This window comes from Pithys albifrons, chromosome 5 (genome assembly GCF_047495875.1).
Source record: "Pithys albifrons albifrons isolate INPA30051 chromosome 5, PitAlb_v1, whole genome shotgun sequence".
NCBI lineage: Eukaryota > Metazoa > Chordata > Aves > Passeriformes > Thamnophilidae > Pithys > Pithys albifrons.
In genome coordinates this window covers 32,110,762-32,128,491 of record NC_092462.1, presented here as the reverse complement: position 1 = coordinate 32,128,491, position 17,730 = coordinate 32,110,762, and positions in this window count along the sequence as shown.

Here is a 17,730-nt window from a genome sequence, read left to right as displayed (position 1 = left end):
TTCTTCCTCGAGTTCCCCTGATCCCGTTTATCTCAGGTGATAAGGTTTACCAGCCTGAAATATTGAGTATAACCTGACAATCAGAGCATATATGGTTCAAAAGCTGCATGTTTTATTATTTCCTTTATAATTGATTGTACTCTCAACTAAGACCTAGAATTTGTAGGTATTTGAAACAGACCTAATAGTATGGTCCACTTGTGTATTTTAATACTGGATCCAAAACAAAAGATCACAGTGACTTTGCTCAGATCTAGCAAGAGTAATTCCTCTTTCAGATCATGCTTTGCTTTAGTTAACAACACTTGCAGGTATTTGGGTGGAGTGATGTAGTCAAATGGTTCAATATACAGAGCAGAAACTTTTCCATTTAACATATGCTGACTGCTGTGCATTTGGTCTGAGCTTTAGACTGAAATTATATTAGTAGCTGGAAATACCTACCTGGATGTGAATCCATTTTCAGTCGCTGCTTCAGAAAAACAGATGTTATGTCTTGCTTTCACTGTTTTTCTGACCCCAAAATCTTTGTCTGAACTCTGTTACCAACTCTGACATACAATTTAATTAATTTTTTAAATATAGTTTGATGATCTGTATTCAAATACTTTTGGTTCCCTGTACTTCTGGGATCCATCAGTAAAGAAATCTGGTACTCTGTTACAGTGTTTCTGCATCAAGAATAATTCATTAAATTTTTGCTACTGACCTGTGTAAGCTGCTTTGGTATCTCTGGCATTTTCAAGGAGCAAGGAGGTTCTCAAACTTTGAGTGATTGTTTAGCTCCATGACATATTTAACTCACTTAAATCCTTTTGGATATATTGGATAATTGTATACAATGATAAGCTGAAACTCTCAATACACTGCAGCTTGTCTCTTGATATTAAAAAGACTGATGCAGTGGTGGAATAAGTTTTTTGTTGCAACTGAAGTTTGTTCTCCACAGAAGAGACAGATTTCAGAAGTTTCCAAAATAGCTTGGAAAAACAGTGAAGTAAAACTACAAAGTAAAACTGTCAGTTATTTTAAGACATACTGCATACATTTTTCTGAAACAAGTCCTTGTGTTTGCTATCCAGCAATGCTCAGTGCCCTGGCTTTTATTTTCTAAAACCTGCAGCTATTTATAGTACTTATTGTGAATTGCAGCATTTCCTCATGCTTTACCTTTTTCTTCCTTCAAACAAAGTAAATAAAAACATTGTGTGCATTTATTTGGTCAACAAAATTTGAGTCTGGAGGGTAGAATTCACTGACTGGATGTACATGAAGGCAATTTGAATCCATTCTTATATATTATTTCAAATTTATGTGCTCTTAGTTTCTCTGAGCACTTTAGCCTATTGTTTATGCAAAAAAGGCTCATCTGACCTTTGTGTTAACACAGTGTAATGGACTTGTCTTTCAAACACTGATCAGCAATGGAGGTTATCTTTGATCTCCCTAACAATCTTGTTATTTTTATCTTTTGAATAAATTAATCAATTTTATTGATAAATTCCCTGACTGGGCACATCACATTAACACAGTTGGGGATTGCTTTAATTGTCTATGTCATTAAGACAAGCAAAATATCACAAATATATTTTTTAAAAGCCTAACTGCAGCAGCTGTGGAACGTTTAGCAGATTCACATTTATGTTTATCTCAAAATAAAAACCTAATAGTATGTGTTTGTTACTTATTGCACATGTCAAATTGAAGTATTTCCTTTGCCTTATAAGGTGGATCTTATCCAATAACATCTGACACTTAACTAGGTTGGTGCAGCCAAAGGGTGTTGCCAAGTTGCAATTAGGACATCTAAGGTTCAGAATATTTATTGTAGTGCAGCTCAGATATGTGAAAAACAATTTTGAAATTATGTGACTGTGACTGTTTTATAGTTCTGTTTTACATTTGGTAGTAGCTGCTTTGTCTTTGAAGACTTCTAATGTTTCCTTCTCATTTCTTCTAAAGCATTTTTTTAAAGCACCCGAACACCCAACCCTACAAATGAATAAACATGGAAATGTGTAAAACATTAACCCCTACAGCTCTTTCAGTAATGTAGTAATTTGGGAGACACTTCAAGCTTGTGGAAGGCTTTCCATCTGATTTCTAGGTATTGACAGCTGTTGCTATAATCTGTAAGTAATTTGCTGAATTTAAATATGTTTCAGAATGACCCAGCCTCTGGCCATGTCAGGGTGGTGTCTGGTGCACATGAGGCATGAAGGCAAAAGCAATATATTCAGTTCAGCTGCAAGTCCCTCCAGTCAGTAAGAGGAGTTTGTTGACACTGTCTCCAACAGTGCAGTGGGCTGTGTATACCAGCTGACAATCAGTGGGCAGTAGCATTTCCTCCCCATGCTTTTTTCATTTTGAATATTTTTCAACCCCCTATTATAAATAATCCTATTTAGTGGCTGAATGAAAATCCTGTAGTCTCTTAAATACACAGCTGACAGCTGAGTCATTGTGGCTTTTGTTTCAGAAAATGAGAACACTCATAAGTAAAAGAAGTTCTGAAATGAGGATGAAATTCAGGTCTTCTGTGCTCTTGGGGAAGAGTAAATTAGTGTAATGCAATTCAGTAATTGGTTATAGGTGTTAGGAAGCCTTTTTTTCAGTTAGTTCACAGCTGAAAATAGGAATTATGGCTGCTTCACAGTTTTTCTGTGCAGATGATGGCCCCTTGGCTGACAAGCCTGAAGACCAACGGAATACACTGTCCTTGGTTGGGCCTTAGACCACCCTTTGTTAAATCTACAGCCACAGCAGAGGTCCATAAGGCTGTGCTAGAACTTGGGCTAAGACTTTTAGGCCTAAGACTTTCAAGTGTGTTTTCTTTTAAATTGTTAGTTTCATTTTTGCTCACTGTTTCGAAGGGTACTTGTAAAATTTTCTTCTTTTACATCTATGAACAGCTGTACTTCAAAATTAACTTTTGACCTGCTATTACTCTAGAAGTCCTTGGGATAACAAGTTGTGCTGGTTTAAAGGTAAACCCGCAGGAGAAACGAACTCAACACAAAAGAGATTATAAGTGAGAGTTACAATTTAAATTTAAAAAATTACAATAAATGCAATGATACAAAGAGAAATTGGTTTTAACCCACAAAACCCAGAAGTATAACCCAGTAACCTGGGGCACAAACACAGTGGTGTTCGTTGGCCCATGTGCTGAGCCCCACATGGTTCCTCCTGAATCCAAAGTAAAAAGAAGAGAAAAAAACCCTGTTGGTGCAGGTGATGGTCACAGTCTGGTCAAGAGTGGTGGTCGCAGTCCTACAGAGGTTCTGATCCTCCTTTGGATCCAATGAATGGTCCAGCAAGTCCCAAAGCCCCCAAGATTATATCCTTTCAGGTCCAGATGGGACCTCCCACAGGGCAGGGTGATTACACATTGAATGATCTCTGTGGTTCATAGGGTATTTTGGAATCATTGATGGCCCATTAACAGACATGACACCTCAGGCTGGGTGAGGACATGCTAACAACTTCCTGGAAGGGAGTTATCACAGCTCTTACCTCACAGGCTTCTTTAACACCCAGCTCACAGACTGAGGGGTCAGGTGTGCCCTGAGCAGCTGCTGCAAATGGTCCACTGTTAACAGTTTATCAGAGGGTTTAGAATACATTGCTTTGGTCACCCCCACACAGTGATAAACTGGTCCCACTTGCTGATCTAGGACAAAAGTGAGTTGTTTAGTTTTGTTTCTTTTGTTTGGTTTGGTTTCCTCCAGAGGTAAGAAAAGTGTATTGCTGTTATTACTGTTTATTATATTACTCATCTCAAAATGTCTAAGACTTATATATTTAATAAGCATAGTCAAAAAAAAAAAGAAAAATAAATTTGAGACATATGTCAGTGGATCTGTTCAGGTGTGTTGAGAACACTTTGTATCAGCTATTTTAGCTGATCATTAATATGTGTTTTATTTATTGTTATAGACCCTTTTTAAGTTCTCCCTCAGCCTCTGATTTAGAAATACAATATCTGTGTTTGCCTGTTTTTGTTTTGAAAAGGCTGAAGCTAATGGTTCTGTCAAACAGACTAGGCAAAATATGAGAGTGAATGCTTACAAAGGAAAAAAAATAAGAACTGAATATCTGGATTCCAAAGTGCCACTGCAGTGATTAAAAAATAAAACATAAAACTCAAGCCCTTCATTTGATCTGAAACATGAATACAAGTTCATTTTGAGTTTTCAAAGTTGAGAACACTGGCATCCTTCAAACTTCTTTGGAAAAGCAGCCAATTCAAACTTCCTGAGAGTGAAGTTTGTGGGAAGTGGCTTAACATCTTAGAAAAGTGTTTTGAACTCCAGACAAAATAAGGTAGTATGCTTAGCAAAGGAAACTACAAATTGTGAAACATTTGGTGTATGGTTTGACTTATGCTACTGTTACTGTAATGTATGCAGATCTTGAAAATATTCTCATCATGTTTCTCCTTTTTTTTTTCTTCTGTGCAAATAAGGAAATGGGTAAGAGCTTTCAAACATTGCAATCAAATATTCGTCCTTAGACCCTTTTGAACAAAGTAAACTTTAACCTGACTAATATAAATTTGAGAAGACAAGGAAAAAAAACCCTTACAACCATGTCCTTGGAACCTTAACACAAAACTACACAAAGGCCCACTGTATAAGATATACTCTACAGGGACATGTGAAGTACATGAACCAGAGAGTGAGACAGGCCTGAAAAGTGATTTTTACTTCAGACAAGCATCAAGTTAGCAGTCAGGGTGCCATCAATCAGGTGAAATTCTGTGTCAGAAGGGGAACTTAGGATTCTGTCTGTGTTTCTGGTACTGCAATCCCAAACAGTGGTTGAGCTCAGAAAATTCAAATGATGTTATGTTGACTTTGCCATCTTACAAACCATTACCCTTTTACTGTGTCACTCAATGAATGTCACTGAATGAATGTTGCAATTGAGTCGAGTAACCCTAAAAAGCAAGAATAGCTGGACTTAGCTTCCTTCCCCATTTTTTAAATCTTGCCCTTTTAATTTATTTTATTGTTTTATTTTATGGTTTGTTTTTTTCCAGGCTTGTCTTAGATTTCCAGTGGTCTAAATTATACAAGCAGTAGGTTGTAAACAGATCAAGGATGTGCTGCTGTTAAGCTGTAGGTGATATGCTCAGCTGTAGAGGTGATACGTTCATATATGTGCTTTGTAAAGGCAGGCTGTCTGCACATGAGAAATTGTTAAATATCTCCCCAACTTATTGAGTGAATATATAATTAGATTTCAGAAACCTTTCTCTTTTCTTCTGGAAAGAATTATGTGGTTACTGTTTAATGTTTTACAAAATAAATTATGGAAATAGATTTCCTGGTTTTTATTCCAAAACTAAACATCGCTAAAAGTGCTAGACTTCATTTTTTCCATGTGCACCTGTGGATGTGCACAAATGTATCAAGTATAGATAATGTCTGTAATGTTGTAAAGGTATTTATTTTTGAATTGCACCTTGATTTATGGAGTTCATTAGCAATGACAAATATATATTGTCATGAGTTAACTTCTCTGTGAATGAAAGTTTTCAATTTGCCTGAAATGTAGGGGTGGCATATTAGCAAGCCCCCAAGCCTGGGAGTCTATCTGTTCAGAAAAGAAAGCAGTGAAAGATGCAGAGAAAACAAAAATTTCTACTTATGTCTTCTTAAAGTTTCTTCTGCTATCAATTCTCTTGTGTCCTGGTTCAGAAGTAAAATCTACCTTCCTAGTAGTGGGGTTTGATATTTAAAGCTGCAAAATAAATTTCTGAACTGCTTTTAATCTTGTGCATCTAGCTATAAAAATCTCTAAAAGTGATGGTTAAAAAGAAGCATGTAATAAATTATAGGAATATTAATATTCAGGACCTACTGTAGGTACCTTGGAAGCAGCTTTGTGCATTGGCTGTATCAAAAGGTATACCAGCAAAATTATGTAAGGAAATTCAAATACTTCTGCATTTTTTAAGATTTCTGGTTTTTGATTGTTGTTTTTCAAATGTTATTTTCAGTAGTTAGTGGAGTTATTGCCTTTTTTGCAGGTTTTTCTATACTCCAGAAGATGTAGCAGTTTTTTCAGAAAATATAAAAGACAGCAGAAAACAAAATTCTGATACGCTTCCTAATATCCACAGGTAATGACAGGCTCTTGGGTGATAGCAGAGGCATACCAAATTCTCAGGTAAATTAAGAAAGGTCTCTACTACAGCAAACAAGAATCCTCTACTAAAGTGGGGAACAGGATGTGAGTAGTATACTAAACAGCCATCCATATTGTGTTTACTTCAGAATCAAATCTCTGCAACAGTTTTGATTTGTCATTTCAATAAACCTAGGAGATTCTGGGAGAAGAGTGGCTGGAAATCTGCCCAGAAGAAAAGGGCCTTGAGGTCCTGGCCAAAAGCAGCTGAACATGAGCCAGCGGTGTGCCCAGGTGGTCAAGAACACAATCGTGTGTCCAGCAGGACTAAGGAAGAGATCATCCTTCTGTACTTGGCACTGGTAAGGTCACACTTCAAATCCGCTGTTCAGTTTTGGGCCCCTCAATTCAGGAAGGACATTGAGGTGCTGGAGTATGTCCAGAGAAAGGCAATGGAACTGGTGAAGGGTTTGAAGAGTAAGTCATAGGAGAAGTGGTACTGGAGAAGGTCCAGAGAAGAGCAACAAGGCTGGTGAAAGGACTTGAGCACAAGTCCTATGAGGAAAGGCTGAGAGATCTGCAGCTGTTTAGCTTGGAGAAAAGGTGGATCAAGGAAAACCTTATAACTTTCTACAACTGCTTGAAAGGAGTTTGTAGAAATGTGTAGGCTAGTCTCTTCTCCCAGGAAACTAGCAACAGGACAGGAGAAAATGGGCTCATGTTGTGACAGTGGAGGTTCAGGTTGGACATCAGGAAGAATTTCTTGATGGAGAAAGCAGTTAGGCATTGGAAAGGGCTGCCTGGAGAAGTGGTGGAGTCACCATTCCCAAAACTGTTCAAGAAATCACTGGACATGGCAATTAGTGCTAAGGTTTAGTTGGCATAATGGTGTTTGGTCAAAGATTGGAATTTGCACTCTTGGGGGTCTTATCCAATATTAGTGAATCTATGATTCTATAAGACCTCAGTTCTTTCTTGTTTCTGCATTCAGAGTTGTTCAGGAGAGTGATTTTTTTTTCCTACCACTTTATTCCCATCTTCACTGGAAATGCAATACCATTGCATAGAAAGAAATCAGATAATAGTCATTCGTACTCTATTGTTTAATGGATGCAAAGGGAAGATTTGTTATTGTTTTTATAACTCCCACCACAAAAGTTCTTGAAAGGAAAGCCCTTTCCAGCAGGTCATCTACTGAAAGCTATATAAGTATGTTCTGTGGCTTTTCAAGTAACAGAATTTATGAGGCTTTGAGTGTGATGAAGCTTTATTGGAATGATATCAAAAGGTTCTGTAACTTTGTTTTTCATACATGGTGCAAAGGCCCTTCATGGCTATGGAGCAAGGGACTGTAACACTCCCAACTGTAGCAGGAGATCAGAGGGTCTCATCAACGCACAGTAGATTGGTTGTTTTCTGTTGTTTGACTCATTCTTAATAGGAAAGAAGTTCCATTGAAATCAAGACTTTTTCAAAATCAGAGGTTCATTTTGGCTGCAGCCACAAGGGAGTACAGAAGCTCAACTGAGAGCTGAGGAAGACTTTAAGAAAAAATCCAAATGGATTTTCTAACTTGTCATTTTAGGTTTTAGAAAATGCATCTGGCAATATGTATTGAATGGGATGCTTGTTTTTCCCCCTCTCCTTACACCAAGGGGCACAGTGTTTAAGGTAAGATGTGGTAGGTGCAGCTTCACTCTTATCAAGTTCTTTTACATAACATAAATAGCTTCATGTTTTTCATGTTTGTGTTCTAAGAGACTAAACCTTTTCATTAGCCTTTCTTTTCAGTATCTACTTTCCCTCACACAGTATTTTTTCAGTGATGAGAGAAATGTTCATGCAGAGCAATTTTAGTGCCTTGGGAGCAATGAAATGGTCTGTTCTAGCCTATGCCTATACCTCCCAGAAAAGTATGACTTCCCATGGAACTAATTCAGCATTTCAAAAAATTGCCTGTGAATTCAAAGACTAAGAATCCAGTAATTCCAAATCCCATAGATCTGAGGAAAAGCTGGTTGTGTGGGTGAGGTATGAAGCTTTGTTTGATGTGCTTCCATCATTCCTGCCTCGATGTGTCTGGCATTGAATACACTTTTTGTGCCACTCTTCAATCTCTTTCCAGCCCTGACAGTCACTGTTACGTGCCTGCTCACACCTGCCTGACCAGTGGTTGCTGTACAAGAGGAAGCCCCTAGGGCTGTTAATAGCAAATCTTACCTTCTTTTCTGCCAGTAAGGAGGGCTAGGAAGGAAGACACTAAACTGAAATCCTTCCTTAGGCAATGTAGCATTACCCAGCCCTAAAACAAAGACTTAACAGTTACATGCAGGTCACCAAATGCAGTTTGTAATTTCATTTTGGACACTGAGGCTTCTCTCACCAAAATCTGTCCTGTTGTAAGCAGTGAAGTAAAAGTTCAGAGTTGCGTTTTTAGCCCAAAAAGCCCCAAATGAGATAGGAAATGGCCAAGGAAAGAAGAGGAAAAAAGGAACATTGTTAAAAGCTAAAGTTTTTTAATGCAACCTTTTTATGTGAGAATAATAAACATTTATAATCCTATCTGACACATGTTCACAGTGGGAAGGTATTTTTCTGTCTATGAAGATGAGAGACAGACATTAATAATACTTTTAAAAAGTGAGTAGGTGTATCTGCTAACATGTGAAACAGCTCTGTGCATGTGTATTCTAATGACAGAAACACTTTCCATTTATATATATATATATCCATATTAGACAGAAAATGTCTGTGATAAAATTTTGTTCTCTTACATGTCACATCTTAACATTGTTTTGTGTTCAGTTGCTAATAGGTAAGTAAAAACCAACTGTAAATTTAACATATATGTCAATTATTATGTTACTAATTTCTGTCAGATTATAGATATTTCTGCTACTTTGATATACTTCCCCAGGAAAGTAATTCTTTTCCCATAGGGCAGTTATTTTCCTATGTGTGTGATCTCCCGATCTTCACTTGTCATGGGGCATGCTAAAGCAATGTAGGCAGTTCTCAGTGTGACAAGGAGCAGCCCTTTCTCTTTTTATGGCTTTTTGACTGAAGGTAGAAGGAACAGTAGCTCTTGTCAGACATTTTTAATAAAGTTTGTGATGGAGAGAAGCTACAGATTGTGAAAGCACCTCATTACAAGTTATCAATCCTGTGATGATTATCTTATGTGATATGCTGTGGTACAGTGAATGTTCAATAGTACTACCTTTTTTCCATATAAATGCTGTTTTAAACAAATTAATACTTCAAAAATGAAGCCATCATCACTAACTCTGTAGAATTACAATGACAGAAGCCACAGATCACTAGAGCAGCAGAGAGCAGCAGTTATATGAATGGGTAGAGGTTTTAGAGCAAGGTCTGAGGTCTCTGGCTCAGAAACATTCCTCTTGAGTTTCCAGAAGAAAATTTTGGGGTTTACATGTAGATTAAACTTCGGTACAAACTTTCAACTTTCTGCTACTTTTGCTGTGTCAGCTGCAGTATCAATGATAAAATTTACTTTTTTTCATATTGTACAGCAGAAGACAACTAAGCAGATGCAGTTCTACACAGTAACCAATAGTTTTCTCATGAATTTATTTCTCCATGCTTGGAAAGAACATCATGAAAATAATTCTGTTGAGGATCAGAGAGTAGTGATGTCACTGTCAGTGTTTTGATGGATTAACCTTCCCATAATAATTTATTCTTTTTGCCCCCCTTTTGCAACCAGAATAGACAATTTTAAAAAAAGGTCTAGTGTTAAAAGCATTATATACAATATGTTTCCCTGTGAAGGAAACGTTTATTTAGTGATTTCCATGGGGTCAATTTTTTGTTTAGTCTAATATTCTCCTGTCTCTGTAATGTGTATAGTCAAAATGTTCTCTTTCACTCTTTTTTATAGTTGAGCTCTGACTGTTGAGCACCTAGTGTTGAGAAAGGTGCACCAGAATGGATTTCTACAATTTTTTAATCATCCCATAATACAGAATTGTTCCACTGGACCTGCTCAAATCCACAAAACCTCTCAAATGGAAAAGTATTTCCCTTACCACAGCCCATGTGTACTGGCTATGACTACCCTGCTTTCTCTCCTAACTATATTAGTTTTCTTGGCTTGGCCTTCCCTTATGTTAGGAACTTTGTTACAGAGGGAGATATTTTAAGAAATAAACCCTCATAAATAGCATCAGTTCCCAAAAACCCTAGTGAGGCTATGTGGGAAAGGACAATGAAGTGCCAACAAAAATACTGTTTGAAAGGATGGTACTCACAAAGGTCTGAAATATCAGTCTGTAGCAAGACTTATAAACTAAGTCTTTATATGATAACTTCTTTTGGTACTTCATTGTAACTCCCAGTCCTGAAGGGCCAGCTTCATCCAGCTGTAGTCTCATTTTAATAACCTGGGCTTTGCATTTCAATATGCATGGATATTAAAAAAAAAAAGGGAACTGCTGTTTATTACAATAATTACTCTCTTGCAACTGCTCATTGTTTTTTCCTTTCAACAAACAATGACCTACCTTCATCTTACCTCCTTCTGTACAAAGTTATCACATTGTTCAGTATATTATTGAGAATGGAATTAATACGAAATAATACATATATTCATGGCATAGTTCTGTATCCATCTATACTAGGAATTGATTAGCCATATTTATAAAAGGAACTTCAGGATAAAATGTTAGAATTCTGTTCCTTAGTACTCTCTTGTGAACAGCATCAGAACAGTAAGAATACCAAGAATAGCTACACAGCCAAGCCTACCATGCCACAGGGGATAGCCTGGGATGAAACAGTCTGTACTGACTCTCTAGATGACTGTTGCCTTGTCACTTCCAAATCCATTCACTGGACCTAAATTTTTAAGCCAAATAGAATTTGGAATATTAGTGTTTAATTGCCACTTATTTTACTAACAATATACAGAAAGGCAGTACCTGTGTTGAAGAGCTACTCTGTGCTCACCTAGTTTTTTGACACCAAAACTGCTTTTCTAAGCCACCTACTTTTCCCTAAGCAAAATAAAAATTAACTTAAAAATCTGTAGTAGCACTTGCACCATAAATGCATATTCCAGAGAGCCCAAAAGGTGCTCACTTTAATATTCATAAGTAACTGATTTCTCAGGTATGCTTACCTGGAGGAATGCATAGGATTATATTAAGTGTTCTTGCTAACAGAACATTGGCTTTACAGATTTATACAAACCCCTACCCTTCTTTTCCTATGTTGAGGAGCAAACGGACAGAAGAAATCTGCACCTGACATGCATTATTCTGATTTCTAAACAAGAAGGACTAATTTGCATCATCTTTGAAAACTCCAGTTTCTTCTAGTGTCTCAAAGCAATGGTAACCTGATGCACTACAACAGTCTTAATTTCTGTCAGCTAAGTAATTTTTCTTGTTGAATTGGTCCTATTTATTTTTTTCTAGCTTTGCCGACTCCTCCAGTGGAAATGGAACTTCAGAACTGGGATAAACATACTTATGTTTTAAGTACAATATTTTTATCAGATATGGCTGCATCTTCTAAGAATGATGGAAGCTATATTAAACATAAAATAGACTTTTCATATTTTTTTTTGCATTATGTGATAAAACGGGGTCATTAGTAATTATAGAAGTGTCATTAAATTTGACTTTTCTGTTTTCTTGGTTTATTACATATTATTGAAATAGAAAAGAGGAAGAAGGAAATTTCTGTTTAAAAAAAAATAACCCAAACAAAATCAAACCAATTACAGACTCTCTATAATGTGTCATAATTATTTTAATTTAAAACCTTTATAATAAGTTGTAAGTAATTTTCAAAGCTATTCAAAAGAGATGTTGCTGTTAAGGAATTATTTTGTAGAAGTCTCAGAAACAAGATAAGCTTATCTACTATACCTACAGACATAAAGCACATTAAAAAATTTTCCCCTGGTATGAACACAGGTTCTTCTCTGGGCAAGTTCTGCTCCATTCCTGTTTTCTTTACATCTGTGCCCCATCTCCTATGTGTCCATTTATCATTCCAAATAATCATATTACTGATCTTATTCAAGGTCAGTGAGCAGCGGTATAATGTTGCTCCATGGTTAAGTTCTAGAAAACAGTCCCACTAAGAGCGACTTGACAAGTGTATTTAATCCCAAGAATTAGGTCCAGGACACAGTACTCTGAAATGGCTACCAGCTGAAGAAGGGATCGTATTTCTTGCTCTTCCTTTTCAGATCACAGAATCATTAAGGTTGGAAAAGACCTCCAAGATCACTGAGTCCAACTTTTGACTGAACACCACTATGCCAACTAAACCAGAGCCAGTGCCACATCCTGTCATTTCTTGAGCAGTTCCAGGGATAGTGACTCCACTACTTTTGTGGACAGCCAATGCTTGACAACCCTGTCCATGAAGAAATTCTTCCTGGTATGGTACAAAGTCTTGTTTTTCTTGTTATCTTTCAAAAATGAGAGGGTTTACTCAGCATATACTTTGTTCTTATCTCCACAGCTAGTACAGTAAAAAGTGTTGGCACACCACTGAATATTTTATGGCACATGTAAATATTCATATTGTCACACTTCTCATCTAGTCCATAGCTGAAAGAAAATATATAAGTGAAGAGCAACAACAAAGGTAAGACAGGAGTGAGGTTAACAAATCTGTCTGGAAAAAAACCTGAAAAAGCCCCACTGTAGAAGAAGTGTTCACTGAAAAACTTGAACAAGTGTGGACAATAGCCGGTATTCCATCTCATAATAAAGTTGTTAAAATTTAGAATGCTGGTGTCTAAGTACTGCATCTAGACCCTTCTTTCCTGTCATGTCCCCACCCAGACTCCAGTTTCTCTAGGCTACCTGCTTTCTTCACATCCAGAAAATTTCTGCAGACAATAGGTTGTCCATTGTTGCTTTGTGCACAGATTAAAAATAAAACCCAAATAGATTTTAAAAAGCCTGAAATAGCATAAAGTTGAAAAAAGATGCCTTAAACTATAGTGCTCAATCACAAGCAAGTCTGAGAAATTATTGCCTCAAAAATAATGCTTCATTTTTGTAAATGGGCTAGTCTAGCTTCTAGTACACTGCAATCACAGAGACTACCATTCTTCTGTGGGCCGTTACTAAGTCTGGATTTGCTAAGGAAAGTAGCAATAAGTTTCTCAACTACAGGAGAGGATTTATATAATGTGTTTTCCATCCGTATCTTATACCTCCAGAGAACTATGAACCATAAGCTACAGTACACCCAAGTCCTGACATTATAATGCATAGAAAGTAGGACCCCTCTCTCTAAAAGAGATTGTCTAAGAATGGAAAAAATTGAGAAATCCAGCAATGCTTCTCTATGGAAAGCAGTCACATACGAGAAGGCAAGCCAAACAGGGAAAAGATTTCTTTCCAGCTCCTGTTGTTCATTCCAACTCACTATCATTATTGTGACTTTGTGGGAAAGGGTCACTTATTTTTGCTTTCTTAATAGAATTATTTTCCTTATTTACTTTTCCAATTAGAAAAAGGAACAAACAGACCTTTATCTTGCTACTCTTGTGACACAGCATTTGAACCTGTCAGTCTGGAGTTCAGGATAGCAATTTGTTGTGAGCATGAGGAAGAAAAAGAGCAGTACATGCCACCAGCCCCCAGGAAGGGATTGTGGGGCTGCAGAATCAAGGCCAACTTAAACCCTGCTCAGGCAATAAGGTATTGCAGGAGAAAACCATTGGTACTTTTGTACAGAGCACCAATATTTACATGTTTTAAAGTAAACAACCTAGTATTTTTAAAAAGGATTTGCACTAAATTTTTTCTTATCAGCCTAATCATATTCTGTTCTTTCCCCCATAATATGCATTACTGTTACTAATGGAACTCCATGATTTTTTTCATCCTTCTTTCATCAAATTTCACTGGATTGACTAGTTTATATTTTAGATTCAAATTGCCTTTTTTCTTTCATAAATTGTTTGCCGCCTGTTAATTCAACAAACGAAAAGAAAACAATTTTTGATTCAGATCCACACTATCTATATTTAGAGTCCTTTGGGATTCCTAATTAAAAAAAAAAACAAAACAAAACAAACAGCCCACAAACAAAACAACTGCTCCTAAAACTGTTCTCAGTGAAGAGCTCCTGCAAAGAGTGCTTTTCTCATTTGAGCATAGAAACCAATTTATTTACTGCAAAACCCTTGCCTGCAAATAATTTATTTCACTTGAAGTAACAAACAAAAAATATTTTTTTATAGTGACTATCAACAGCCTTCTGTAATATTGACTAAAGAGTTATTTGCCATCGTGAAATCAAGACTGATCTTTAGTGTCTTATTTCAACTAATGAGACATGCTCAAGTTTTAGAAGACCAGATTTCGTACTTCTGGGTCAAATTTATATTCCTAAGCAGCATTTCTAGGTGGTTCAGACTAAGTACATTAACTTTCTTTTTTTATAGCATACTTTATCTACATGCAGATAGGAGCTTCAGCTCCTAGTCAGGGGTTGTTCACATAGTGCCCCATTTTCATTACACCTTTTCAATGAAAAAATAAATAAATAAACAGGTCTGTGCATTTTAAACCTACCCCTTTTAATTTTTCCTTACATGTGCTGTTTTTCATTCTTTTCTCTCCCAGATTCCTGAAGTGGGATAGGGGCAGGTAGTTCTGGCACTGACACATTGGTTTGAGCAGTCTTCCGTTCCCAGCTCCTGGAATCATATCTCATTCTGACAGAACAAAGCAGAATTACTTATTTATATATCTGCTTTATTTGTGCCCCTTGTTTCAATACCACTTGTTTTAATTCAGCAGTATGTTGCAGCACACTGCCTGAGTGTTCCTGCTCAGCACAGAATGCAGGACTGCACTCACAGCTTTCCCAGAGCTGTTCTTTGATCACTTGGTCTCCTCTGCTCTGGTGGGTTTTGGCCAAAGACTTCCACTGCCGTCTGGTGATTTCTCACATCCCTGCTTCTTGCCACAGCTCCTTTTTTCAGAAAGGTGTAAGTTATTTAGCTAATACTTTTCCAGTGCATTACCCCTTTTAATGAGGAAATAAGTGCTACCCTGTAGCAGCCAAGCTACAGACTCTGTTCTGGATTTAGGCATCTACATTTTCTAAAGGGAGAAAAATGTCTCTCCCACAGCAGCTGGGCTACACGAACACCATTTTAGTGCAAGTTATTATTAACAGCATGCCTACTTTTATTTAGAAAACTACAGCTTTCTGAAAGTCATATTGAGCCAGCAGTTAAGAGCTCCAATTGTTTTTTGGTTTGTGTTTATTTGACGAGCTACTGTCTCTCACATTTCATACTGGTCATTGCGATCTTTTTCACAAGCTCTAAAAAAAAGAATGGTTCTTGCCCTTACAAGGAATATTTCTGTAGATGATATTTGTAAAACTGAAAAATAAAATCTCTGAATATAACACACTTAACTGTTCTTAATGGAGAAAGAGGGTTGGTTTTTTCTGTTCTGTTTCCTCTCCAGCACCAATGAAAACAAGAATCAAGTTCAGCTCATTCTTTTATAAGGAGAACCTGAGGGAGAAAAATTGACTATAATAGCCAATCCACCATTGAAGCCACTAGTCTGATATCCTGAACACTGAAAAGTCTACAAAGACAGACAACATCTGATACAGAGCTTTGAATATGCAATTTCTTTGTGCACCAGACATGATAGATGTTAAGATTTTTGGAGGATCTAGATTTTTTTATTGCATTTTGATGCTTTGCCTAAAATGGATTTTTTTCTTAAAGGTTTCTTTACATCATTATTAATTGTGTTCAGTTTTACAGAGAATTACAATAGTAGGAACTGGAGCATATATTAAAAAATACTTGTAAAAAAACCCCAACGTCTGTTTAAAAGAAATGAAAAAAGCAAGACTTAGGTGCCTAATGTGAGCATGAAATACAATTTAGGTGTTTGAATTCAAAACTGAAATTTTTCAACCCCCCTGTACTACTTACTTTATCCTGCAACCTGAAATGCCTCAGTCCTTAGCCCTCCTCTTCAAAATTTGTGTCTGAATCTTGACTTTTCAAATGTTTCCAGATCCACCTGATTTTCCTGAAGGCTGAGTTTTCCATGGATATGGGAAAAGAAGAAGAAAAAGCAAATTAGATATCAGCATGTAGATATTGAAGTCCAAGGCAGTAAGAACAGTAATTGATGTTTAAGCAACTAGGAGTCAACACACATCTTTATTTACTTACTAGAAAACTTAAAATGAAGACTAAAAATATCCCATAATTGAGCAAAGCCAAAAGCATCAATATACTGACTGAGTTGTAAACTCTCTTGATTATCCCACATATGAGGTGCCTTGGGATTCCTAAACAAATTTTCCCTGAATCTAAGATCCTGAAAGTATGACTTGTGTCTGTGGTCAGACCATGAATATAGTCATGCAAAAATGAGGATGGGGAGAATATTCTGTTTCTGCTGCTGAGACAGAGTGTCTTTGCAATAGTGACTGTTAGATGCACACAGCCCGAGCAACAGTGAGCAAAGAAAACTGATGAATTGTCATCCAGGAATGGTGGTGGTGTAAGCACTAGTTTTCAGTTCCTGCTCCCAACACTACCTATATTATTTCTTTAACTACTATTTAGTATGAAATGCTGATATACTTGGGCTTAGTCTCCATTCCAGAGACAGGACAACCAATAAGCTAATAAATTGTTGCATATTTTCTGATGCTCATCCTCTGATTTACTGGACAATGCATTTTTCCCCACACTTCAGGCTGATGCAACTTCTAAAAAAAAAAGTGGGGGGAGGAGGGGGAGCAATTCCACTTTCCAAGACAGTCTGCATCCCACTGATTCAGTAACTCTTCAAGTTGAGGAGGAAATTTCCCTGTGTGTTGGAGAGGCAGCCTAGTCAAGTAGGCTTTTATATTCAAAACAGATTTCCATTCTTTCCATAATCTGCAAAGAGAGTTTGCTAGGATGTGAATTCTGAGTGAAAAAAGACACCAAGATGTAAGTGAAGGGAAGGGTTAGATGCAAAAAATAATGCTGGCAATTTATTAACTAGCTGGCCACATTTCGGTGTCTGTTTTGAAACATAAATGCTTGGATGCCACTTTAGTGATGAACCCCTTCCAAGTGCTCCTCACAGTGTACAGGTGTTTGAAATTAAGCTTTGAAGCCTAGGGCTAGTTGTCAAATTTTCTATCTGATTTAATAGAGAAATTCTCACAGGTTGACAGTTACCATTCCTTTTTTGGAAGGCACACAACAGACTCCTAGATATTCTTGAGGAATCCTAATTATTTTTCTGTGTTCACAAATATTTTAGTTCCACTGTTTGTAGCCTATAAAGTTTGGAAATGAAATGTAGATACAGGGATGCTGGTTGCTGTATGGGGTCTTTAAGCCTCATAAATAAATAGATAAATAAATAAATAAATAAATAAATAAATAAATAATCAAATAATCAATCCAGAATTCAGAACCTTAAAGATCCTGGGCAAAATCAGTACACTAAAATTTGTCCATACAAACTATGGAGGCAAAAGGAGGGAGAAACACAGAATTCTTTTATATCTTGTGAAATTAAGATATATATTTTTCTCTACCTCTACATTACA